The sequence below is a fragment of the Hemitrygon akajei genome, chromosome 17, assembly GCF_048418815.1.
Source record: "Hemitrygon akajei chromosome 17, sHemAka1.3, whole genome shotgun sequence".
Taxonomy (NCBI): domain Eukaryota; kingdom Metazoa; phylum Chordata; class Chondrichthyes; order Myliobatiformes; family Dasyatidae; genus Hemitrygon; species Hemitrygon akajei.
Genome location: NC_133140.1, coordinates 62,127,053 through 62,154,412, shown reverse-complemented (window position 1 = coordinate 62,154,412; position 27,360 = coordinate 62,127,053). Strand labels below are relative to the sequence as shown.

Below are 27,360 nucleotides of genomic sequence, written 5' to 3'. Positions count from 1 at the left end.
TACCCCCAAAAGACAGTGGCAGATCTTCCTTTCATGCATGGAGATATTGGAATCACAGTATTTTATCTCAATATTAATAATGGAATGGAACGACAGAAAGTCACAAAAGCAGCTTCCGAGGATAATAAACCTGTGGAATTCTCTACCACATAAAGCAGTTAAAGCCTAATCATTAAATATATCAAACAAGCAGTTGATAGAGATGGACAAAATGATATGAAAAGAAAGCAGGAAGAAGGTATTGAATTTGGATGATCAGCAATGATCACAATCCAACTCCCTAAATGCACTTTCTGTTTTTCGTTAAGTCGATTTTGTAGTTGAGACCTACACTTCAGATACAGGCCAGAGCATCCATTTTATCCATATCTTCAGGTCCTGAATGATGAAGGAGAATTGATCAATGCACCGCAAGCTGATCTGTTTTAGAATTGTGCTGACAAGAAAAATCTTTTGATAGCACCATTCTAAAGATTTTCCAGGCTAAGTCTAATATTGCCTTGTTAACCCTGTGCACTCGAAACAGCATCTTCCACAGCACCTCTAGAACATAGAACAGGCCCTTCAGCTCACAATGAGGCCAACCTTATAACCAAATCCAAGATCAATATAACCCTTCCCTCCCACATAACCCTCTATTTTTCTTTCATTCATGTGCTTATGTAAGAGTCTCTTAAATGGCCCTAATGTATCTGCCTCCATCAACCGTTGGCAGCACGCTCCATTCTCCTGGAAAAAAAGATCTCTGCCATCCCCCTATACTTTCCTCCAATCACCTCAACATTATGTCCTCTCATATTAGCCATTTCTGTCCAATGAAAGTCTCTAGCTGTTCACTTAATTTAAACCTCTTTTCATCTTATATGCTTCTATCATGTCACCTCTCATCCTTCTTCGCTCCAAAGAGAACACACTTAGCTTGCTCTACTTCTCCACATAAGACATACTGCCTAATTAAGGCAGCAACCTGGTAAATTTCCTCTGCAGCCTCTCTAAAGCTTCCTGTCATTCACTGTTTGTCCCTTACAATGCTAACAAGTCTTAGATGAAGATACTGAATATGATGAGAGGCAGCAGTTAATCTCATCCCACAACTCATTCAAAGGGTATAGGTTTATTTTGTTCTACATTTCCCATTTCTTTTAGTTTGCAGAGCAGACTCTATAGTGATGATACAGAACTCTTGGCTACCTTTGATGTCAAATTGTTGACAAATTCCATCAAAAATATACAATATGAACACGTCATTTCAAAACTCCCCCACAGAAATACTCAAATAATCTGTGCATGTTACATTATGTAGCACCGCAGTTTCTGAGAAATTTAGATGAGTCTGACAAAACTTGGTCAAAATTCTTCAAAAGCATCTTTATGCAAAGATACTCTTGCAAGTCTTGGTTAATAGACTGAGCCTTTTTCTCATGCTCCACTTCTCTCTGGGTCTACTTGTCCTTTAAATGTATAAAATTTTAGTCATAGACTCTGACCATGCCAAATAATTTCTAATGAGAGAATGACACAAATCAATTCATGAATTATATAAAAATATTCTTGGCTTGCTATTGTCTGCTGATGGCCGATAACAAATAAAGATGACTCTTTGAGAGGAATCTTAGCAATTCAAAGGTAGCACAAGGTTGTTGGCACGCAGGGAACAAAGGTATTAATCATACTGAGGCACTGGTCATGAATTCAGAATCAGAATCAGGTTTATTATCACTGGCATTTAATGTGAAATTTGTTAACTTAGCAGCAGCAGTTCAATAGAGGAAAATATAATAAATAAATCTTATTCGGTATACTTTATGCAGTATACATATATTGAATTGATTAAAAATCATGTAAATACTATATATTTTTTAAAAGTGTGGTAGTGTCCAAGGGTTCAATGTCCATTTAGGAATCAGATGGCAGAGGGAAGAAGCTGATCCTGAATCGTTGAGTGTGTGCCTTCAGACTTCTATACCTCCTACCTGATGGTCACAGTGAGAAAAGGGTGTTGGATGCTGGAGGTCCTTAATAATGGACGCTGCCTTTCTGAGACATCTATCCTTGAAGTTATCCTTGAAGATGTCTGGGGACTTTGTCTAGATTAGTCCAGTTTAAGTTTAGATTTAAAGCCTACTCTATCTAGGTTGAGAATAATGCTAAATTGCATTATTCAGTAACCAAATTCCCACCTTTGTTTTAATGACACATGTCAGCATACCATTTATCTCACCAAGTCTGCTCAGCCATTCCATCTCAATCCCATTTATTATCCCTCTCAATCCCATTCACCTGCCTTCTCCCTGTAACCTTTGACATACTGACTAATCAAGTACCTATCAACCTCCACTTTAAATATACTCAATGACTTGGCCTCCACAACCATCTGTGGTAAAGAATTCCACAGATTCACTGTTCTCTGGCTAAATAAATTCCTTCTCATTTCTGTTCTAAATGCACACCCTTCTATCCTGAGGCTATGCCCTCTGGTCCTAGACTCACCTACTATAGGAAACATCCTCTCCACATCCACTCTATCTAGGCCTTTCAGTATTTGACAGGTTTCAATGAGATCCCTGCCCCCCCATTCTTCTAAACTCAAGTGAGTACAGGCCCAGAGCCATCAAACACTCCTTACATGTTCCAGAATCATTCTTGTTAACTTCTCTTGTACTTCTCCATTGCCAGTACATCTTTTGTTAGATAAGGGGCCCAAAACCATTTACAATACTCTGTGCAATCTGACCAATGCCTTATAAAGCCTCAGCAATACTTCCTTGCTTTTATATTCTAGTCTTCTTGAAATGAATGCTAACATCTCATTTGCCTTCCTCACCACAGACCCAACCTGCAAATTAACCTTTAGGGAATCCTGCTAAAGGACTTCCAAATCCCTTTGCCTTCTGATATTTGGATTTTCTCCCTCATTAGAAAATAGTCTACCTTTTTTATTCCTTCTACCAAAGTGCATAGCCATACATTTCCTATCTCTATATTCCATCTGCTACTTCCTTACCCATTCTCCCAATCTGTCTAAATTCTTCTGTAGACTCCCTGCTTCCTCAACACTACCTGCCCCTCCACCTTACATTGTATCGTTCACAAACTTAGCCACAAAGCCATCAGTTCTGTCATCCAGATCAGTGATGTATAACATGAAAAGAAGTGGTCCCATACCAAATTCTGTGGAACACCACTAGTCAATGGTTGCCAAGCAGAAAAGTCCCCCTTTATTCCCACTCTTTGCCTCCTACCAGTAGGCCAATCATCTATCTATGCTAATATCTTTCCTGTAATACTATGGACTTTTATCTTGTTATGCAGCCTCATGTATGCACCTTGTCAAAGGCCTTTTGAAAATCCAGGTAAGCAACATCCACTGACTCTCTTTTGTCTATCCTGCCTGTTATTTCTTCAAAGAATTCCCATAGATTTATCAGGCAAGATGTACCCTTAAGGAAGCCATGCTGACTTTGGCCTATTTTATCATGTACCTCCAAGTACAGGCGGAAATGGCGTAAAGCAAAGAACCATTAATTTATATGGGAAAAATTTCATAAAAGAGAAAATCCTCTTCGTAATGTGAAAACAGGTTACTAATATAGGTCTTTTGTAAAAGCGAAGTGGCGTAAAGCAAACATTCGTAAAGCGGGGGACGCCTGTATCCCGAAACCTCATACTTAATAATGGACTCCAACAGCTATCCAACCACTGAATTCAGGCTAACTGGCCTAAAATTTCCTTACTTCTGCCCACCTCCCTTCTTATAGAGTGGAGTGACATATGCAATTCTCCAGTCCTCTGGAACCTTTCCAGATTCTAGTGATTATTAAAAAATCATCACTAATGCCTCCACAATCCCTTCAGCTACCTCTTTTAGAACTCTAGGGTATAGTCCATCTAGTCCAGGTGACTCATCTACCTTTGGTCCTTTCAGATTCCCCAGCATATTCTCCTTTGTAATAGCAACTACACTCCTGCCCCCTAACACTCTTGTATTTCTGTTATACTACTAGTGTCTTCTACAATAAAGATGGACGCAAAATACTTATTAAGTTTGTTCTCAATTAGGATAACCTAATGGTTAGGATCATGGTTTGTTTGCTGTACTGAAGTTTCAATTGGAAACAAATTTCTGTAGGCAACCTAATTTTAACAGTATGCCTCACCATTTCTCCCAGTTGGTGTAGTCAAACTCTTTAGTGTGGCTGAAGAAGGTAAGGTATGGTTGCTGGTGCTATTCAATAATGTTCACCTGATACATTAACTGTATTTCTTTTTCCATAGGTGGTGTCTGATCTGCTGAGTGGTTCCAGCACTTCCTGTTTTTTATTATGTTCTGAATATTTACACCAGATCCATTTGTGTCCCATTTTAAATGTCAGCAATTTTGTATGTTTCTTTTAATCCTTTCATTGTTACTTTATGATTAAGAAGGTTTCCGATTAACTTAAATACTTTTTTCTTAAATCTACCTTTTGTTTGTAAACAAAAGACCAATTTCGTTCATTTTATCTGATGCTATCATTTAGTTTATAAGATCAAAACAATGAAGATTTTGGGAAGAGGTGAAGATTTAGTTGTATGCATTGCCTTATGACTCCCTTTCTCCTTTCCCATGTGATAAAAGTATGTAAGCAAATGTGGCAACCATATTGAGCTCAACAAAATCCTAAACCTTATGCTTCATGACCCCAGTATATGTTAATAAAGAAACTTACAGAATCAAACAGGAGCCTTGGCTTCCGGCCAAAACACACGGTCAACCTTGCTGAGGGACAAAAATGAAGCAACACTCAAATTTAGCCACTAATCTGGCCAGTTTCTGTGGGGGAGAGTCACTTAAAATCAGCACTCAACCCCATTCACTCCAAACTTCTCCACACTCCCAACCTCCACCCTGCCATCATTTCTAGGCTACATAATAACAAAGGATTTAAAATTAGAACACAGTTCCTGTTAATTATCTCATAGACTCTACACATCATGCATAAAGATACAAATTTCCATCCATCTGCACACGCATACTTCAATTATCTTGAAGGACCAAGTGCATTCACTCTGAATGAGGTTGGGCTGAAGTTCGTATTCCCATTTTGATTGCAATGATAATTAAATGATAGTTTTGGCTTCTGTTCAATGAGCATACTGTTTTCTACAATTTATTTCACATCTGGGGTTTATTTATCATAAATCCAAGTACAATGTAAATGAAACTTTGTGTTGTCTCATAATTAAAAAGGAATACTTTCCAAAATAAGAAACATTTTATGTTTGTGTTACTTTTAATTAGCTCTACATCATTCTCTGTTTCCCTTTTGTTAATATAAATACATATTTATTAGGAATTCACCTAAGTGAGATTCACTATAACATTTTCTATATTATTATGCCAGAGTAATGAATGCCTTGTGTAAATTTCAGCTGCATATTATCATAGATCCAGTGCATGCCAAGTGTCATAAAAGTTTTTTGTTCAATGTCAAAAAAGGAAAGGCATACTGAAAGGGCATTAAAAACCCTATGTTATTTAACTTATACAAGTGTAAGGTTATTTTATTTAGAAATGCAAAGTTTGCTATCAGGTTTTATGTTATAGGTTCAGTATTTTTGTAGAAACATGCAGTTGAACAAATGGACCAAAGATAATGTGGACTGGTAACATTAATACCCTTTTAAATACATTTCTCAAGTTTCAATATTTGTATTGAGTGCAGGTCCATTGCTAAATATAAACATCTGAAGTCAACTTATATTTATAATTATTACCAGATAATGGTTTACCAGAAAATATGTTTTTAAGATGACTGGAACAGAATTAGTCCAGGTGCAAGTTTAATGTGCAGACTGTTCCATGCAGAAGTGCTGCCTCAAAATATAGTTAAATGAAAACTTAGATGCTGGAGTACATCATTATTTTTTTTTGCCCTACACAATGCATAACTGATTTTACCTGAACTGAATCACAAAAATGAAATTCCCAAGTTGTGGCATATCAATTGTAAGATTGGACTTGGCACATTCATTTGGGATCCATATGAGCATGGTTGCTATTTTCCCCATATCAGAAACATCCCTAATGATGGCATTATTCCCACAAGGCTTATTACCTCAACAGATCCATAGCATCAATATAAAGCCATAAGATATAGGACCAGAATGAGGCCATTTGGCCCATCGAGTCTGCTCTGCCATTTCATCATAGCTGATCCATTTTCCCTCTTATCCCAAATCTCCTGCCTTCTTTTTGTATCCCTTCATGCCCTGACCAATCAAGAACCTATCAACCTCTGCCTTAAATATACATAAAGACTTGGCCTCTAAAGCTGCCTGTGGCGATGAATTCCGCAGATTCACCACGCTCTGACTAAACATCACAGATCATTCTCATTCAAATTGGGAACACATCGTGCTAGTTTGTTTTTTCTCTTTCTCTCCATTTAAAGTGAAATGTTGCAGCCTTCACAGTTGAATTCAGGCCACTCAAACATATTCTAAAGATCACAGTGGATGCTTAACCTAACAGTTAATGTTTTCTCCAAATGAGTTGGGAACCCAGAGCACTGATGGAGACATAGCCATTGGTGAAGAGTTACTCCCTCAGAAAAGTAACCACACCCTATTTGCATCTCCCTGATGACAAGATTTTCCACGGATACCAGCAAAAGTAAGTGACGTTCTTCAGGAAGACCATACTCTTGTGCTTGGACTGCTTTCTTCTATCAACCCGCTCACTGCAGGATCTTCACCATGTTTTCTAATTTAGTGCTCTCCAGGCACTGTATTCAAGAAGAAATTATTCTGCCTGCTTTGACTTTAGAGAAGGCGAGGCTGTATCTTGGGCCTTAGAATTTACCAGCATTGCTGGTATCCTAAGGATGCAAGCTGCTATTGACATGAATCCGCAAGGGGTTTCAAAAGTGAGCTTCTGGCACAGTGGCCTTTGTAAATGAGAGTATTCAGTACAGCAGATAGAATGTTGGTTGAAGTTGTACAAGTCATTGGTGAGGCCAAATTTGCAGTACTGTGTGCAGTTCTGGCCACCAGCTTACAAGAAAGATATCAATAAGATTGAAGGAGTACAGAGAAAATTTACGAGGATGTTGTCAGGAATTGAGAACCTGATTTGAATAAGTTAGGACTTTATTCCTGGAGCATAGGAGAATGAGGGAGATTTTGATAGAGGTACAGTATACAAAATCATGAGGGGTATACACAGGGTAAATGCAAGCAGGCTTTTCCACAAAGGTTGGATAAAACTAGAACTAGAGGTCATAGGTTAAGTGTGAAAGGTAAAATACTTAGAACCTGACACACCCCTTACCATGGGATACAGACATAGGCCTCTATGCCTCTCTTAACCTTAATATCTCTCTCATGTCGTCTGTCAGCCTTGTGCCTGCACCACACCTGGAGCACCTTGTAACAAACAGATGCATAGGTTTCTCTGACACCTTCCACATGCTGCACAACATTGCACATCAAGGATCACAGCTACTGCAGGAGGAAAGAGAGTGAGGGGACCTTGATGCATATCAGAGAGGTCACCAGGAGCAAGGTTCCATCAAGGAATATCGGCTTATTCAACAACTACAGTTCAGCCAGGGAGGTGGCATTTTCTGCAGGGAGAGCCGCATTTTCGGGCAGGCAGAGCTCGTCAGCCTTGGACGGCAGCCCGCCTGGGAGAAGGAAAACTCTGATTTTAAACCTCCGCTGTTCTTGCAGCCATACCCACCCATGGGAAAGGCTTCGGGAGTAAACCCCAAGCAGGAAATCTGCAGCCGGGGACACTAAGGCAGTTTGATGTTGTTTACAACTTCACCCTGGCAACCTCTGCGACGACACTGGTGTCAAGCCCATATCGGCGCTTGCCCCTCCCTTGGACTACATCAGTGACGTGGAGAGAGGGAACCCGCTGCAGGGGCAACAGCCGGTTCTTCAAATCTTCCCGCCCAGGCTTGCACCCTGGAGAGGACACGGTCCACCAGAGGCACAAACCCATGATCCCCTGGGGTCGACAGCTGCCTACTATGGGACTCCTTCATAGAAAGATTATTTTCATAAAGATTCTACAAAGTTATGGACCCCAATGCAAACCAAATTAACTGCTGCAGTACAGTAGCAGCAGTGCACCCATAATCAGCTAGGGGAAAGCAGCAAGTTGCTCTGAAAATAATATATCAATGAATGATTATCTGGGCTATATGATATAGTGTCTTTCTGACCAGTTTCAAGACTTTTTGCTTGAAGTCTTGAAACTCATGCTCAAATCATAGAACGACAAAAATAGATTAATCCATTTTCTAGGCTACAGGATATTCTGCATAGCTCAGGTTGAAGTCAGAAGTCAGGGAGAGGGTGTAGTCAGGTAGGCTGATAGAAGTAGGGGGGCAGATGAGGCTCTGGCTGCAGAAGAGACACCAGGATAGTGTGCTGCCTCCTGAGTGCCAGGGTCAAGGAGGTCTTTGAGTGGGTGCAGAAAATTCTCAAGGGGGAGAGCAAGCAACTAGAGATTGCTGTACACATCAGTTCAAATGACATAGGAAAAACAAGAGGACAGAGCCTGCAGAATGAGTATAGTGAGTTAGGTCAGAAAGTAAAATGCTAGACCTCAAGGGTTCTGATCATCTAATGGGAACATTTGTGTAGAACTTAGAAATAAGATGACCACTTTGGTAGGACTGAATTGTAGACTTGCCTCCCCCCACCACCCACCACCAATAGTCAGGGGGAACTCGAGGGGAAGATGTGACAAGAAATCACACATATTTGTGAGAATGGTAGGGTAGTGCTAGTGGGAGATTTCAATTTTCCTGGTATCGACCGGGCATCCGGAGCAGAAAGGGCTGGGATGGGGTGCAATTCCTGCATCCAAGACAGTTTTGTCATGCAATATATACAAGACCTATTCAGAAGGAAGCAATACTAGACCTCCTCTTAGGGAACAAGGCAGGCCAAATAACTGAAATGGCATATTGGGTACAGTGACTACAATTCTTTTAAAGTAGTTATGGAAAAAGATAGAACAGGTTCACAGGTTAAACTCTTGAACTGGAACAGACCATCTTTGAGGGCATTAGGTAGGGACTAGTTGGGGTTGACTGGGTTACCCTACTTAAAAACAAAGGAATAGTTGGTAAATGGGAGGCTTTTAAAAAGGTTACATCAAGAGTCCAGGGGTAACATGCCCCTATTAGGATGAAGGGTAGACATACCAAGTTCAGGGAACCCTGGTTGATGAGGGTTATCAAGACTCTGATAAGGAAAAAGAAGAAAGTGTACATTTCTTTTTAGGCAGCTAGGGATGAATCCCTCAATGAATATGAAAACTTTAAAACTGGCTTGAGAAGGAAATCAGAAGGGCAAAAATAAAGTATGAGATGGATTTGGGTGTCAGGGTTAAAGACAACCTCAAGGGGTTCTCCAGTTAATAAAGGGTGACTAGGGAGAGACTAAGTCTTCTTAAGGACCAGCAAAGCCATCAACATTTGGAGCCACAGGAGAGAGCCAAGATTTTTCATGTCTACTTCTCCTTGGTGCTTACTAAGGAGAATATCATGGATACCAAAGAAATGAGGTAATAAGACCCAGTGTCTTGGGTCATGTGCAAATAATGAAGAAGCACATATTTGCAGCCTTGAGGTACATTAAGGTGGGCGAATCCCCAGGGCCTGACCATACAAACCCAAGCCTTATGTGAGGCCAGGGAAGAAATCACAGCAACCTTGTAGAGAGGCTTGCTTCTTTGTTAGCAGCTGATGATGTTCCAGAAGACTGTAAGATGGCTAATGTTCTTCCATTGTTCAAGATGAGTAGCAAGGATAGGCTAGGGAACTGTGTGCTGGAGATCCTAACTCCAGTTGTGGGGAATTTACTGGAGGGAATTCTGTTCTCAACTTACGCTCTCAAGTTTCCATCTCCTTCTCCCAATTAAATATATACTTTCCCACCTCATTTGCTCCTACCCTTGTCTAAGGGTATGTTAAATGTCAGGGAACTGTGGTCAACTATTTCCAAAATGCTCACCCACCAAGTGATCAATCATCTAACTAGGTTCATTACCTAGTATTAGATCCAATGTGATCTTTCTTCTAGTCAGCCTGTCCATATATTGTATCAGGAATCCTTTCTGGACACACCTAACAATTATGCCCCATCTAAACCTCTTGCACTAATCAGGTGCCAATCAATATTAAAGAAGTTGAAGTGACCCATGACAATGAACCTATTATCTTGGCACTTTTCCAAAGTCTGCCCATTGATAGGTTCCTCGGTGTCCCTGTTGTTTTTGAGGTACCTTTTGGGGGTTAGCTCCAAATTTTCTCTCCACAGATGTGCCCAACCTGCTTTGAGTTTCTAATCTTCTCTCTTATTTCAGATTTCCAGCAATGGCAATGTTTTGCACCTCAGATTTCCAGTTTTCCCTTCTCTCCACCGTTTTCATTCATTTCCTTCTATTTCCATCTCCACCAGACAGATCAGCTGTGAATACCAAGTAATCTCCACCCTCTCTCAGGTGTCTCCATTCTGGCACCATTCAACCCCCCCCCCCCCCACCCCGCCTTCATCTCCTCTCAATTTCACACTTCCATTGTTGTCTCCACCACTTCCCTTCCACTTCTGAAAACACGTTGATCTCGACTTTTTTCTCTGGTTCTGATAATGGTCATGGACAGTTTGTCTCTCCGCAGATGCTGATAACTTGCTAAGAAATTCCATAAACTTCTATTATAGTTGAGATCACACAATGCAAATTTTGGTTCTTTTTTGCCTTAGACCAAAAGTGAACATCTTCCTCTTCCTCCTTGTTATACACTTGCTGCATAGCTGCGTGCAGTCTAGTTGGCAGCATAAACTGACCTTTAATTATAGTGAGTTTAAGAAGTATGCAGGAGACCAACACTTGTCATGACTATCTCTTTGCCAAGTACTGCAAGGTTCCTCCAGAATTTATCCGCAGGTTAGAGCTCTGTTTCACCCCCACTGGAGTGTATTATCACACCTCATAAGGCAGAACGGCTTCTATTGTATTAATGCTGTGCATTCCATGAGTTGTGTCCTGGAGTCACCAGACATGTTGTCAGCTTTCGATTTGCCATGGCAACTCAAGTTCAAACGGCACAGTGGGTTGTTGCACGATGCCAGGATATAAGGCATTCACTTACACGGTAGTCTCCCTCGGCTGCATGCCTTTGGTGGCATTTTGACTAACGTTAAGGGAGTAGAAATAATTTTGATTCTGGCAGATGTCAAAATAGATCAGCACCACTGCAGCATGAGGGCAGTTTGCACTGTGGGAATGCCTGCAGATCTAGCAAAGACATCTGTTCTCTCTGCTAGCTAACAGAGAATGGAGCGTAGTTTGCCAACATTGACCAGGCAGAATCAATAACTTCTCTTGCACACCAGTTGATGGAAAACTGTGCCCAGCAACAAATATTCCCATCTCTAGCCTAAAAGGATTCCAGTAATAGTTCTCTGAATAGGTCACTTTTATAACTGCTGACAATGTGATTCTCTCCTGACCCCGAAGTTGTAACTGCAGCAATGAGCAGATTTTAGTCATAATATCATTGTTAACGTTTAGACTTCATACACATTATTTTCAGATTCGGTTCACAAATACAAATTTCCATTAGTTCCCTAAGCAGATATAGCCTACCACTGAGAACTCTTGTGCTTTTCCAATGGTATGCCCTGTTTTCCATCGGTCTGCTTATCTTTTAAATTGAGTTTTATTCCAAATGCATATTAAGTGAGTGGTGGCAATTGGTTTGAGCAAAACATTTTGGCAGTAAGTAATCCTCAAGCACCTTCCACACCACTCCATATATAGATGTAGCAGACTGAAACAACAACGGAAAGCATCTAACACTTAAAGAATAATATTTGCAGGTAGAAGAAATCAACCCCTAACAACTGATTAAGCTGCTTCTGATCAATTATCCTTTTTAATAGCTTCTGTTGTCAATCTCTTCTTGCTGCTGAATGTGCCCTCTGGAGCGTGTGAGATTGAGAGAAAGGTTAACTTATTTGTGGTAATATTTTATTTTAATGTGTTGTGTGTGATTTATGTATTGTGGGTACTCCATGGTCCAGAAGTAAATTGTTTCATTTATTTGTATATATGAACAGTCAGTTGACAATAAACCTGAACTTGAACTTGAAGCAGTGAGCACCAATAGGTGCTCTTCATATTTCTGTTCTCAGTTCATACACATACACAGTGTTAGCGGTGGAGATGTGGTGCCAGTCAAGTGGGCAGATTGGATTTCGGTGTCAAGCTTCTTCAGGGCTGTAGTGATCCAGCTACAGTAAGTGGAGAATATTCCATTATAGTCCCGGCCTTCTAGGTTGTTGAAAGAAATGAGTGTTTTGTAGGATGCTGATCATGTTAATCTACTCTGGTGGCCATCATAGTTAACTGTCTTCAGGATGTGAATAGTTGGGAACTCCACAATAATTCAAGGTGCCATTGTGGCAAGTCTCTGTCTGGTTGGAAATAGCATTAACTGGTAACTTTATGGTGTAAATTTTAGCATTTCATGGCTGGATATTGTCCAGATCCCATTGCACTTTGACATGGCTACATTTTCTGAGAGTTACAAATGGAAATGAACTCTGAGCGATCATCAGTGTAATTTCCACTTTCAATCTGACGATGGAAGGAAGGTTATTGATGAATAACCTGAAAGTGACTGGGCACGATACACTGTTCTATGAAATTCCTGTAGAGGCAATCCAGGGATGGACATGATTAACCTTTGACAATCACAGCCTTTTGGCAGCTCCACTTTATGTGAAGTCATCTGTGCAAAGTGTGGCTCTAAGCTTTGGAATTGTGTGTGATAATTTTCGAGGCATCTCCATATATTTCCCTTCAATGCTTGTGATTTCACGAGCCTGGCTGTAGTGGATTTAGAGTAAGAGTACAGTGACAAGCTTCTTGATGGCAATGCGTCCTCAAGTCCATTCTCTGCATTCCTCCGAAAGCATTTGCAATCATCATTAATGATGAGGTCAACAAGAAGCTATCTGTGGAAATTTTTTAACCAATTTTGGAGATATATCACCAACATAAGTCACTTCCTGCTATGCTAATATTTAAATACCAGTACAGCTGCTCAGGGAAAAAAGACTCTCCTTTGTCTTCATACTACTTAACTATGTTCCTGTTATTGGTCATGTGATGAAGTTCTGCCCTTAATATTAATCAGTGATTATCAAGCTTCATATGTCTTCACCTAAAGTGGAGCTGACGAGTTGTCTAAGAGTGTGGTTGATGATTTCAGCATGATAATGACATTTCGGAAGTGCAGGTCAGCATTGTAGTCAAATGTAAGGAAGTAGGTTGAAATAAGACCATCACTATGAGCAGCACCTTAGTAGTCAGGAAGCTTTGGATATCATTTTCATTAAGTCCAAAACGAATTGCTTGTTTATGGATAACTAAATTGATAATGGATTTTGTAACAGCCACTGTGTGGTAATTTCTCTTTTTTGCAGAAAGGAGAAGAACTTTGTTAGTCTTATTGTCTTTTTCCTAATAGGCAATATTAAACATATTTGAAACTGATCATTAAATTTGAAATTTAGAGACTAAATTTAAAATAAAGGTAAACCAACTACTGTGGAAAATAGACATACGTTATTGACATAAAATATATACAGAAATTAGTTTCCATCACCAATTATCCAATGTGTATGCTGGAAAGGTGAGTGTTCTCTTCAAAGATATAAAACACATTTATTTTCCTTCTCTCCGAAAATCACAAGAATGTTTTTTTTTGCAGTAGCCGTGAACAACAGTACAGTTCAGATTATTAATGAGGGAAAACAAGTGACAAAAGAATTCATGTCTGTCATGATGGTTATCAAATATACTGTCTAATTTATCTGCAATGGCAGAGCGATTTCTAGTGGTAATAACATATAAGTGACCTTTAGATAAACAGATGCATTTCTGATTTTAATAAAACCTACATATTTACTGAAATGTGCCCACTTATAATATGTTGCTCTGCATGGAATTTCCACACAATCTACTGCAGCTTACTTTGTGGTAATTTGGTAATAATGCCATCAAGAGAAACATTATATCCTCTGTAAATGTTATTTGGCTCTGTACTGAGACATTGGAATGTTCCTGCACATGTAATTCTCTCCAAAAATCCTTTTTAAAAAGTGAATGTCAAAAAATTTTATACGCAACATATATATTCTAAAATAGAAAGTACCAGAACCAAGTTAAAGGTTGTAATCTAATCTTGGAATTTCAACTGACATTTATAAACCACTTGAGCTTCACATGTTATGATGTCATCCAGAATCCTTCAATTAGGTTAGAATTTTGGAACTCACTGGAAGAATCTACTGTTCTGAATTTTTTCTCAGTGGATTCAGGCAAAATCATGTTTTGGTGTTACAGTTGTCATATTCTCAGGAAGGCCTTTTCATGCTTTTATATATTTGATGGCACTTTAAACTCCAAAACCAGCAACAAACGTCACTCATTCTCCATTAATAAGGAACATCAGGGAACTGGATTATGCATATGAATGCCATTGTTTTATCACCATCATCGTGCGTTACTACATAGGATATCAAAAGATGAGTAAAAAAATGAATGAAACCAGACTTTATTGTAATGACAGTAATATGAACCATAATGCCTGAGTCACATTTCTAAACTAAAATAATATTTGCTTTGAGCTTTCTCCCAGAGGGTGAATTTCCTAGTGTTAGTGGGTTGCCTGAGTACACGTATGAAATGGCATTTAAAGGGAGCAGCAAACAGAAGGAAAAAATGCACAAAGGGCAAAAGTAAAGATAATAATTAGTGCAAAAAATATAAGGTTACTTTGAGATTAAACTTTTTGACAAGCTTTCTTGCCCTAAAGTGAAAGCCCAAACACTTAACGCATACTGTAGGTAGGACGTTTAATGGAGTTGACCGTGATTTTTCAAATCACTGAACAAAAACCCACCATTAGATCAAATCCCATCTTTCTTGTTTAATGCAAAGTGAAGGAAATTTCCTTTCAACAGATGAATGAGAACGTCTTTTCTTGTGCATGCTAGATAGGCACAGTTTAAATTTTAGACAACAATACCAGACAATGTGAATAAGAAAGTGTGTTTAATTTTTGTGAAATCTGGAATCATTTTTAATCCTTGTGAGAGGCAACTGCTGTATATGAGTTCTTCGATCCCATGAGACATTTGAAAATGCTGTAAAGAGAGTCCATCTGCTTTCTTATTTGGTTACAATTTTATTAATAACATATTTTCACTAATTTTGAGTAAGTAACCATGGATTTTAGTAAAGCCCTCTTAATTTGGAAAACATGTACGGACCAGACTAAGATATAAATTTTTAAAGGTTTTTAAATTACAGATTTTTTGTTGGCCCACAACAGAAGAGATCTAAATAAAGATTGATCAACACACTAGCAAGATTTTGATTTTCTATCCACTACAGAGCGTCAGAAAATTCACGATTCTTGAACCAGAAATGAGGTTAACTAACAAGCTTTGCTTCTTCTGATCTCACGGTATCCATTTCTTGTACATTTAAGCAAACAGTGCTACCTCCTGGTAAAATGGATAAAAAAGAGCAGACCATGCTTTTTTTATTCCCCTGTTTCTTTCCCCCAGGGGAAAGAAGAGTGAGTGATTTAATAACTGGTTAGAGCTTTACGGCTAGAGTATATATTAGAAATTAATATTTTAGACTTCCTAGCATAAACACCACAATCTCTGCTGTTTATCTGTAATTATTTTTAAAGCACATATTTTGCACAAATGACAGGCGCCTGCAAGTTAATTCAGCTAATGGCACCTGCTCTTTTTCAGTTTGTATCAATGTTTAGTGGTAGAGCTTAACCTTAAAAAAAGTAGATTAGATGTGACTATTTTCCACTCAATAGGTGCCACTTGCACATGTTTGGCAGTGACTGAGTGGGTGCGTGCTACACTGCCCATCACATTGTAAAGCAAGACAGAACTGCAGCCTCACTGAATGAAACTGGTCAAAATGGAAAGCATGGCAAGCATGCATTGTGTATCAGACTGACACTGGATTAAAAGCTGTTCAAGCAATAAAATGGAATTGAAAAAAAAAGATTCGGCTAACGTCTGATGGATAATAATCTGCTGAGAAGTCCTAGAAACTAATGCACCAAATGCATGACTGAAAACTGATTGTTTCATCAAAAAATGTCAATCCTGTCCAATGATCCAGGTTTTCATACTGAACGTAGGATTTTAAAGAATCAAATAAAAACTTTTATTTTCCTGCTGGTTCTTATGTTATAATGCAAATGAGAAAGAATCAAGAAAAGCTGAAATACCGTTCTCTCATAACTTTAACATTTGAGCCTTCTATTTATAATGTGACAAAAATTGTTTTTTAACTTTTCTAATGAAGCTTTATGTGTGTTAGGTTTTGGCAATCTCAGACCCCAGTAGGCCAAGAACACATCTGCACCAGGTCAAAATGATCTTAAAAGCAAAGGGGAAAAATGTCTCTTCATATATATATTAAAAAAAAATCCCTAAGCAGCTGATGATTATATGTTGTATTCTGCAGTTCCTATAGGGGATATAAGAAAATTTATGGAAGACAGGCAATTCGTATTAACTGGAAAATCAATACAATTTAATGGAGAACATATGGAGAACTTATAGACACAAGTAAAATTGAAGAGCAAATTTTTAAAGCAGTAGAGAAATTAATGTAAAACTCATCTTTAAAATGACAGTAAAAGAACAGAAGATAAAGCAATGAAAAGCAGTTTATTTGAAGCGCAGAGGACACATGCAGTGACAATTTACTAAATTCTTATGCAAATCACAAATTTAAATGAAAATGCCAGAAAGTTTCGGAAGAAGAAATTAGTAACTGCCTTTGATAAATTGCAAAAACAATATTCAGAAACATCAGTCTGTTATAACATCCTATTCGTTTTGTTGTATTGATAGAAATAAGAGGATCTTCAAACTCTGAAATCTTTGAGCACTTGGTCAATATTAATCTTGAGTGTGGACATGATATTGCATATGGTTTCATATTAAAAAATAGATGCAATTGCAAGAGCCAGCCATTAACTTAGAAATCACCAAACTATTCCTAGCCCTACTAATCAGATTTAATGTCTTGAAATTAAAATGATGATTTTCAGTTAATTTTTATTAAAGTATATGCATACAAATAGAAACAGCAGTAAAGCCATCTGTTTTATTTTGCTCTGGACTACCAATAAAGCAATGCATGCAAGTAACACATTTAGCACAACTCTGTTCCATTGCATATTCTCTAGAATCTTTGATGTTAAATCAAATACTTGCCGTTTACTGAGGCCCACCAAAAGCTATTATTACAATTCACATCATAAATTTAACTTTCAAAAGATAAATCAAGTATAGTCTATTTATTTCTTGACCATATTATCAACTGCTAATTATGATTTGCATTGAATAAAAGATTATACTAAAAAGTAAAAGTTAAAGACTGCTTAATTTTAGCATGATTTGAAGTTCAGTGCTAGTAGCATAGAACAACACACCTGTAATTTTATCTAATCATGATTCTTATTTAACAGTAGCTCCAAGAAACATTTACATACTAAATTTTAAAAAAAATACACAGTACATTATTTCTTGTTTGTTTTAATAAATATTTTACACTTTTTAACTAATTCTAATGTTCTAGTTGCATAACACTTGAAGAACCCGGCAAAGACTGTAATAGCTTCCTATGCAACATTCAAGGGATGACGATTTAACAGCAACCTGAAAATGTATGTTTATCAAATCTACAAAAACATCAAAATTAAAGTGCCTCGATTATGGTTTTTATTACTCCTTAAATCAGACGAACACTGGTATGCAGACACACTGGAACCTGGGTCACAGAGTAGTAATTTACACTGCCAACCAGCTTCTGTGTTAAATTAAGAATGCTAGCATTTTGGTCGGTTATCAGTGCTCTATAACAAATACAGGACAATTTTTTTTGATATATTAATTTTTGACCAAATGTCCCCCGCTTGACTGCTGTAACGAGGTATGATATATTGAGCTCAGCCGGTTACCTAGGAGACCTGGGTCCCCTGTTACTTGTCATTACAGTGCAAACAAGTCCTGGCATATAATGTCATTCCAGTCATCATAGAGAAATAAGGCATTGTTGGCCCATAGTTAATTGCATGCAGACACATCACAACCACTAAAAAGTCCCATTTTGTTTGCAAATAAGAACAAGAGGTTTCTGAATACTTAGGATCAGAAACATGCTGTAATTGCATTTGAACACTTAAATTCACAAAAAGCAATATAGGCCCTGTTGAAGCACAGGCTTTTTTTTTGTGAATAACTGGAAATTGCACCTAGAAAATGGTAGTCATTGTACATTGTTAGAATAATTTTATAGGAGAGGAGCAGATAGATGGTGGATATTTTTTCTTTCCCTTTTAGAAAACCTAAGGTGGTCATGTCTGTTCATTTTTTTTTCTTTCATCTTACCTTTCTTTTAGTTTCAAAGGAGAAAGGGCAATGGCTAAATAATGAGCTGTAATTTTCAATGCTAAAGTGCACCTTACTTAAGATTCCTATTCGTGTTTGATACCTTAGGATGTATCACTGCAGTAAGGTGGAAAGATCAAAGTAATGCCAAACACATATTCTTTTCTTCCCCCTTTTTAGCTTTTTTTTCCAAAATAAATTATACACATAATGGAAATTACAGCTGACTTTAGTTTCCAAAGATGGTAACAACACAACTTTCAATAATGTATTAAGTCCTTCCAATAGAATGCATTAGGCAAAATTAAATTTTATTTTTAAAAATCTCACTTTTCATTCTTGCACGGAGAGTCAGTGGAAATCAGTGAGTTTCCTAGTAGATGGGTACTTGCATTTGGATTATTTACACATATTAGTATACTGAAGAGATGCAAGTTCTCTTATTCAGACATATTAGTAAGTGTTTACATATAAAGAGAACACATGAGAAAATATTAACTTTTGTTGTATTTAAAATATTAACTCTTTCCAGTTCTGAATATTGTGGAAGCAATGGCTCTTTTCACATTTTTCTTCTTGCACAAATGGTTAAAAAGCCGCTCTGATTTTAATAATCAATAACATGATTTACATGTTGTTTCTATTCAGAAAGGAACTGAATAGTTTAAGAAATATTATGACTTAATTGTACTTTGCCCAGGGAAGTGTTTTTGGAAGCTCTGGCAATATTGGTTAGTTCACCTCTCCCTCCTACGTCCCACCAAGATTTACAAATGGACAATTGTTATGCCACAGAAGGGTCCTTGGAAAGGTAGGTCATTTTTAAAATGATTGACGTCTGGAAAAAAGACACTTACTTGTGGTATTGTGGTAACCATGTTGATTCTTCAGAAGCATTGTGACGGGTGTAGCTACTGGTCAGAGCTCCGACAAACCGGCACTGATCCTGACCTCGGGTGCTGTGTGTATGTGGACTTTGCACAATTGCTTGGTGACCTCATGGGTATAACCTCACAACCATATTTATAGTTACGTGCCACCCTTGCTTGCGTGGTATATTGATGTGATGGTATGCTAAGCCACTAAATCCACATTTGACCTGATGAACCCTTAGATGTATGTTTGTGACCAGTTTCAGTTTCAGCCAGACCGTCAGTGAAGGTGTAAAGAAAAGCTGATCGCTCACTCTTATGGGAGAAACGCTGAAGGTCTGGATTTTCCAGGATTGCTATCCCGCACCTCTAGTAACCTGCTCCCAGATAAAGCAGAGATTCAAGATCTGGTCACTCCTCTTAAAGTTGGAGATTAGTGCATAGAACTAGAAATTTGACAAGGGAACATATGACAAAGAACTGGAATAAAAGGTATTATTACACCTGCCTGGGCATCGTGGCCACCAGACTAAGCAAGAAAACTGCCTGCCTAGAATGCACTGCCTGAGTCAGTGGTGGAGGCAGATACACGAGTGAAATTTAAGAGACTACTAGACAGGTATATGGAGGAATTTAAGGTGGGGGATATATGGGAGGCAGGATTTAAGGGTTGGCACAACATTGTGGGCTGAAGGGCCTGTACTGTGCTGTACTATTCTATGTTCTATGTTCAAACAAGCTATTATAAAGAACTATATAAATTAATTCAAGAACATTAAAGAACATCATTTGAAATGTGATGCAACAGAGCCATTGTGAGTTAGATAAGAAAAGAGAAATGATGTGTTTTCATGTAAGGTAGACATAGGCTTTTAATTTGCTTTTGAAAATCCAGAAAGATCATCTGCCTGCTATACTCTGATGCAATCTGCCTTAACCATGAAACCCAAGTACAAGGCACTTGAAAAAAATGGACTGCACAGATTTACTGTAAGGAATAAAATGAAGAGGGTTTCTCTTTGAGCAGGCTTTCATCATAACAGAGTGAATTAAATGGTGGTCAGGTAACTGATGGCTCCAGGACACTGGGAGATAATGCAGAAAGAAAATAATGGCATATGGAGATTTTAAATCTCAAGACTTCTGATACCAATTTACTCCCGTAGGATTCAGTTGTCGATCCCACTGTGAGCTAAAACTGGATTTCATTTTCTTCTATGAAACAAATGACAGCCTTGACTGTTGAGGTGTATCGTGGGTAAATTATAGAGGTAAGACGGAAACTGGACGCAGAAGTCGTCATGCAGGAGTGATCAATTTCACAGAACAAAAGGCTATTTTTTTTAAAAACAATTTTTCCATGATGGCTGCTGGGGAGGTTTAGTAAAATGTTACAGGTCATCTAATCAAGTAAGAAAACTGATTTCTTAAAAAGATCTGTTTTTGAAATACAACCCATCTATGAGCTGTTGTAAAACCCACAAGAATTTTAACCATGGCATAGAACATTATTTCTTTTAGCAATTCTCATCAATAGCAAGCAGATATAATCAAATAAAATATATTCAATCTGATGGGAACAAGTCAGCAATGATTGTTATCTATTTCATGTGTATAATAATTGTGAATGCTTATTTGGAACTTTTCACAGCAGTTTTGCAACCATGCACAAATAAATCCAGGCTGTAAATCTTACACAGCTTATGTGTGCTTACCTGTTCTTTACACAGTGCCTTCCTACTTCCACACAACTCTTCTTACTGAAGAGGAGAACAGAGATCATGGGTAAATCAATTTATGCCAAGCAGAAAGCAGACCAATAGCATGGAAGACAGATGCTCAAAGGCCAGCATTCACATCTTATTTCAAGTGTTCTAACAGAAAATGGAAAATTTAATCATTGTTATAAAACATTGTGGAGAAATAAATCAGAACCAGAAGATGCTCTTAACAAGAGGGGAGATGTCTAGCATTTGTTTTCTCTGTAGTTATCCTGTAGATACTTTGAACACATTATAGTGAGAGAGGATTAACGCTTAGGATATTCAAGTGTATCAAATTGGCTTTCCTAGTTGAGAGCCTGGCTTTTTACAATTATGACCACTGTTCACTGACCAGTATTTGAGATAAGCACTCACAATATGAAACAATAACAGTGATGCATGTATGAACAATATTGATAGTCTACTAAAATGAATATCTTCATAGGACATGTAGGGGTGTAAAAAAGGCTTCTTCTCACCGATGTTAACCTATTCAGTTAAGGCCTCAGTAGAATTTTCTTCTGATTATGGATGAATATGGCTCCTTTGAAATTTTATTCTTCCCCTCCATGTTGACTTGTATTATTCCAGTTTAGAATTCAGGATCCATTTCCACCTATTTGATTAAAGCAGTGGTGCTCTTCCCTCAAGAATCTGGACTCTGGAAGTTGTAATTTCAAGTCTAACTCTTTCTCAGGGAGTGCTGGTCTCTCTGCTTGCCTCTCAGGTGCAATGTTAAATGAAACTCTATTTCACGTCAAAAGTACATCATCATGATTTGGGAATGAAGAAAAAGGTGCCATAAAGATGCAAGAAATATGGAGTGGTTGGTTTAGATTGCCACTTTTCATAAAAATCCCTTACTGATCAGCTCTAGGAAATTTACTGTAGTATTAACACCTTCTATGCCCACTTTGAAAGGGAGAACATAACTACAGCTGTGAAGATCCCTGCCGCACCTAATGACCCTGTGATCTCCGTCTCAGAAGCCTATGTTAGGCTGTCTTTAAAGAGAGTAAACACTCACAATGCCTGGTAAGGATCTGAAAACCTGTGCCAACCAACTGGTGGGAGTATTCAAGGACATTTTCAACCCCTCACTGCTACGGGTGGAAGATCCCACTTGCTTCAAAAAGGCAACAATTATACCATGTGCCTTAGAAGAATAATGTGGGCTGCCTTAATGACTATTGTCCGGTAGCACTCACATCGACAGTGATGAAATGCTTTGAGAGGTTGGTCATGACTAGACTGAACTCCGGCCTCAGCAAGGACCTGAACCTGTTGCAAATTGCCTATCGCCACAATAGATCAATGGCAGATGCAATTTCAATGGCTCTTCACACAGCTTTAGACCACCTGGACAACACAAACACTTATGTCAGGATGCTGTTCATCGACTATAGCTCAGCATTTAATACTATCATTCCCACAATCCTGACTGAGAAGTTGCAGAACCTGGGCCTCTGCACCTCCCTCTGCAATTGGATCCTCGTCATCCTAACTGGAAGACTGCAATCTGTGCAGATTGGTGATAACATCTCCTCCTCACTGATGATCAACACTGGTGTACCTCAGGAGTGTGTGCTTAGCCCACTGCTCTACTCTCTAAATACTCATGACTGTGTGGCTAGGCATAGCTCAAATACCACCTATAAATTTGCTGACGATACAACCATTGTTGGTAGAATCTCAGGTGGTGACAAGAGGGTGTAAATCATAAATCAAGACAAAAATGGGAATCTGATTTGAATATTAAAATTGATGGAAAAAACTGGTCAAGATTATGTTTTGATAGTATGATAAATACAATAAATGTCTGACTTAGATTAGTACAATATAAATTTTTGCATCAATTATATATAACACCACAGAAAATAAATAGATTAAATTCAAATATGTCTGACCAATGCTTTTGATGTAATCAAGAAATTGGTACTTTTTTACATTCTACTTGGTCTTGTTTTAAAATTCAACCATTTTGGATAAATCTAAGACTTTTATTGGAACAAATTACTGGAGTACAACTCCCACATAGCCCAATATTATTTTTATTAGGAGACATTGAAGGGACAATACCGAAACTTAAATTGAATAAGCATCAGAAAAAATTTATAAAAATTGTATTGGCAGTAGCCAAAAAAGTTATCGCAGTTACTTGGAAATCTGACTTATATTTAACTATGGATCGCTGGAATAATGAAATATATAGCTGTATTCCACTTGAAAAAATTACTTATAATCTAAGAAATGAATATGATATATTTTTGAAAATTTGGCACCCATATCTACAAAAGATAGGACTAAATATATAGGTCCTTTGAAGATAAAATTACAAAGTAACTGGGAAAAATAAAAATAAAAATTAAAATTATTTTGAACTCCGTGGAGCATGTGGGGATCCTCCAATATTCAGGCAATCTTTCTCTCTTTTCTTTCTTTTCTTTCTCTCTTTAGATAAGGGTTTAAGGGGGGAGGGTTAAGGGGAGGGGGAGGGTCAATATCAATTTTTTTTCATTATTCTAATATTTCATTTTCTATGTAATTCTCTAAAAATGTAATAAATAAACAAACAAACAAACAAACAAATAAATAAATAAGAGGGTGTACAGGAGTGAGATATGCCAACTAGTGAAATGGTGCCGCAGCAACAATCTGGCACTCAAAGTCGGTAAGACAAAAGAGCTGATTGTGGACTTCAGGAAGGGTAAGACGAAGGAACACATGCCAATCCTCATAGAGGGATCAGAAGTGGAGAGAGTGAGCAGTTTCGAGTTCCTGGGTGTCAAGATCTCTGAGGATCTAACATGGTCCCAACATATTGGGGTAGTCGTAAAGAAGGCAAGACAGCGGCTATACATTATTAGGAGTTTGAAGAGATTTGGTATGTCAACAAATACACTCAAAAACTTCTATAGATGTACCGTGGAGAGCATTCTGACAGGCTGCATCAGTGTCTGGTATGGGGGTGGGGGGGGCTACTGCACAGGACTGAAAGAAGCTGCAGAGGGTTGTAAATTTAGTCGGCTCCATCTTAGGTACAAGCCTACAAAGTACCCAGGACATCTTCAAGGAGCGGTGTCTCAGAAAGGCAGCGTCCATTATTAAGGACCCCCAGCACCCAGGGCATGCCCTTTTCTCATTGTTACCATCAGTTAGGAGGTACAGAAGCCTGAAGGCACACACTCAGCGATTCAGGAACAGCTTCCTAAATGGACATTGAACCCTTGGACACTACCTCACTTTTAAAAAATATGTAGTATTTCTGTTTTTTGCACGGTTTTTAATCTATTCAGTATATATATACTGTATAAAGTATACTGAATAAGATTTACTCATTTATTTATTATTTTTTTCTTCTATATTATGTATTGCATTGAACTGCTGCTGCTAAGTTAACAAATTTCACGTCACATGCCAGTGATAATAAACCTGATTCTGATTCTGATTCTGAAAAGAAAACAGAGGAGAGCACTAATTAATGAATTCTGTCCAGAATGAGAGTCCTAGCTGACTTCAGCAGATGGATCACTTTAGCGTGTATTTGCCGATTTCCTGTCAATTATTGAAATGCTTCTGCCTGACACACAAAGCAGACCACAACTGTCAGGAAGCCACGTGGGTTGGTCACCTATTCTGGTGCTCCAGGAGAGAAATCGTAGCGGTTGAGAGTAATTGTCAAGGAAAGGGGTTGGTGGGGTGGGGGGGGGCGGGGGAGCTCATGGCTGCTCACAGTATTAAATGACAGAATATATATGCATATATATTCTGTCATTGTATATATATATATTGCGACCCCTTGCTTAATGGTATTGGTACATGGCATAAAAAGGTTGGGAACCCCTGATCTGCTTCCATTTAACTAGCACCTATTTTCCTCCTGCTGAGGGAAACAAAAATAAATTCTGTTTTGCATTCTGGTCTGTTGAGAGCTTACAACTCTTCAATTATATGTACAAAGTTGCCCTAAATAGTCCTATAGATTTGGTTATACCTCTGCTCTCTGGATCTGATGTTTTGTACAAGATTCCCTATCGCACAGGCAGACAGTGTCATTGACCTGACAGTTAAAGTCTTTCCTGCTTCTGAAGGCTTCGAACTCATTGGTAGGCACCCTCACAGGTCCATGTACAGAGTCAATAATGATCTGCAGCTAAGGGAAACCCTCTATTATAGCAAAGCACACAGCCTATTCTGGTGACTGCTGACTTCCATATGAATATACTGTGATTGCTCAAAGAAAAACGGTCACATGCTTAATGTAGGTATGGTCTAGAGACTGATTTCTGTGACTAATAAGAGTGGCTTCAGTATGGAAATAGCATATCGAGATGTCCTTGGAGGAGTGTTACGGACTTGCACATTCCAGGCTGCAGGTGTACATGCTGAGGGACAGACAATAGGTGCGGAAGTAGGCCATTTGGCCTTTCGAGCCAGCACCGCCATTTAATGTGATCATGGCTGATCATCCACAATCAGTACCCCGTTCCTGCCTTCTCCCCATATCCCTTGACTCCGCTATCTTTAAGAGCTCTATCTAACTCTTTCTTGAAAGCATCCAGAGAATTGGCCTCCACTGCCTTCTGAGGCAGAGCATTCCATAGATCCAGAACTCTCTGGGTGAAAAAGTTTTTCCTGAACTCCGTTCTAAATGGCCTACCCCTTATTCTTAAACTGTGGCCTCCGGTTCTGGACTCCCCCAACAACGGGAACATGTTTCCTGCCTCCAGCATGTCCAATCCCTTAATAATCTTATATGTTTCAATCAGATCCCCTCTCATCCTTCTAAATTCCAGTGTATACAAGCCCAGTTGCTCCAATCTTTCAACATATGACAGTCCCGCCATCCCGGGAATTAACCTTGTGAACCTATGCTGCAAGGGTTTGCTTGGGCAGCACCACAGTATAATATTCTTCTGCTGCAGAACAAGGAGGGGCCGGGTTGGGTGAGGAACCTCCTCTATTATTGTTGTGGTGTACCACCCCAGTGTTACGATACTCAGCCAACGGCGGACGTGGACATTCTAACTCTCCGGAATATGGACAGCTGGCGCATCCCCTTTAAAAATTCAGGACCATCCGGTAATTGGCAATCATGTTTTGGGTATCAGAGTCTTTCGTCTACTGTGGCTAGCCACGGTGAGAAGATTTCCAGACAGAGCCTGGAGATACACAACCTTCAGGTAGCCGTTTGTCAACTTTCGCAAGGAGGAAGCCAGAGTCGCTTGGGAGAGCCAGTCGGTCGTTCTATGGAGCCAGTACACCTTCTAACCCCAGACGTCAGAGTGTTGTCTCAACAGACACCTTCAGACAATAAACTGCACCCATGTGCATTCTTTTCCAGTCGACTACCCCCGGCAGCGGTGAATTTCAACATTGGGACATTGCTCTCAGTCAAGTTGGCTCTGGAGGAACGGCATTACTGGCTTGAGGGGTCCAAGAACACTTTTATCGTATGGACAGACCACAAGGACCTGACTTATATTCAGGAAGACAAGAGACTCAATTCCAGGTAGGCCAGGTGGTCTCTTTTCTTTAACCACTTTAATTTCATCCTGACCTATTGACCAGGGTCAAAGAAACAGAGGCCATATGCCTTGTACCATCAGTTCAATGAATCGGAATGAGAGGAGCAGCCTACCACCATTTTGCCCCAAGCCAAGGTGATAGCGCCATTTCATAGGGGAATTGACACACCTGCTTGCAAGTCCCAGGCGCAAGGGGAGATTCCTCAGAACGGCCCTCTGGGTTGGCTGTTCATTCTGAGTTCCATCCAGTCTCAGGTTCTTTAATGGGGACACGCGTCAAGAATGACCACTCACTGAGGAATTGCCAGGACCCTTGAGTTCATTCAGAGAAGTTATTGGTGGCCTAGAATGGCAAGGAAGGTCATCAAGACATGTAGGCATGTGATGTGTGTGCCCACAACAAGAAGCCCTACACCCAATCTCAAGGGCCCTCTGCACAGCCCATGGGCACACAACTCCATGGACTTCGTCACAGGTCTTCCTTCTTTCAAGGGAAAGACCATTATCAAGGTAACCGTAGACCAATTTTCAAAGGCCTCCAAAATCATTACCTTGGACAGACTATCTTCTGTAGTGGAGACAGCTGTAATGATCCTGAACTGGATTCCAGGGTATTCCGATGGACATGGTGTCGGATCGTGGACCACAATTCGGATCACGTTTTTGGAGGGTTTTTGGGGCAGC

At 39.0% G+C, this 27,360-nt stretch overlaps 1 long non-coding RNA gene across 1 annotated transcript in view; it reads right to left on the bottom strand.

Moving 5' to 3' along the window:
• Positions 1–27,360, bottom strand: part of LOC140740999 (uncharacterized) — a 54,607-nt gene that overhangs the window by 11,880 nt on the left and 15,367 nt on the right. The window contains exon 2 of the long non-coding RNA XR_012101979.1: positions 21,101–21,145. This is a non-coding gene — a long non-coding RNA (uncharacterized lncRNA). The remainder of the gene's footprint in view (positions 1–21,100; positions 21,146–27,360) is intronic.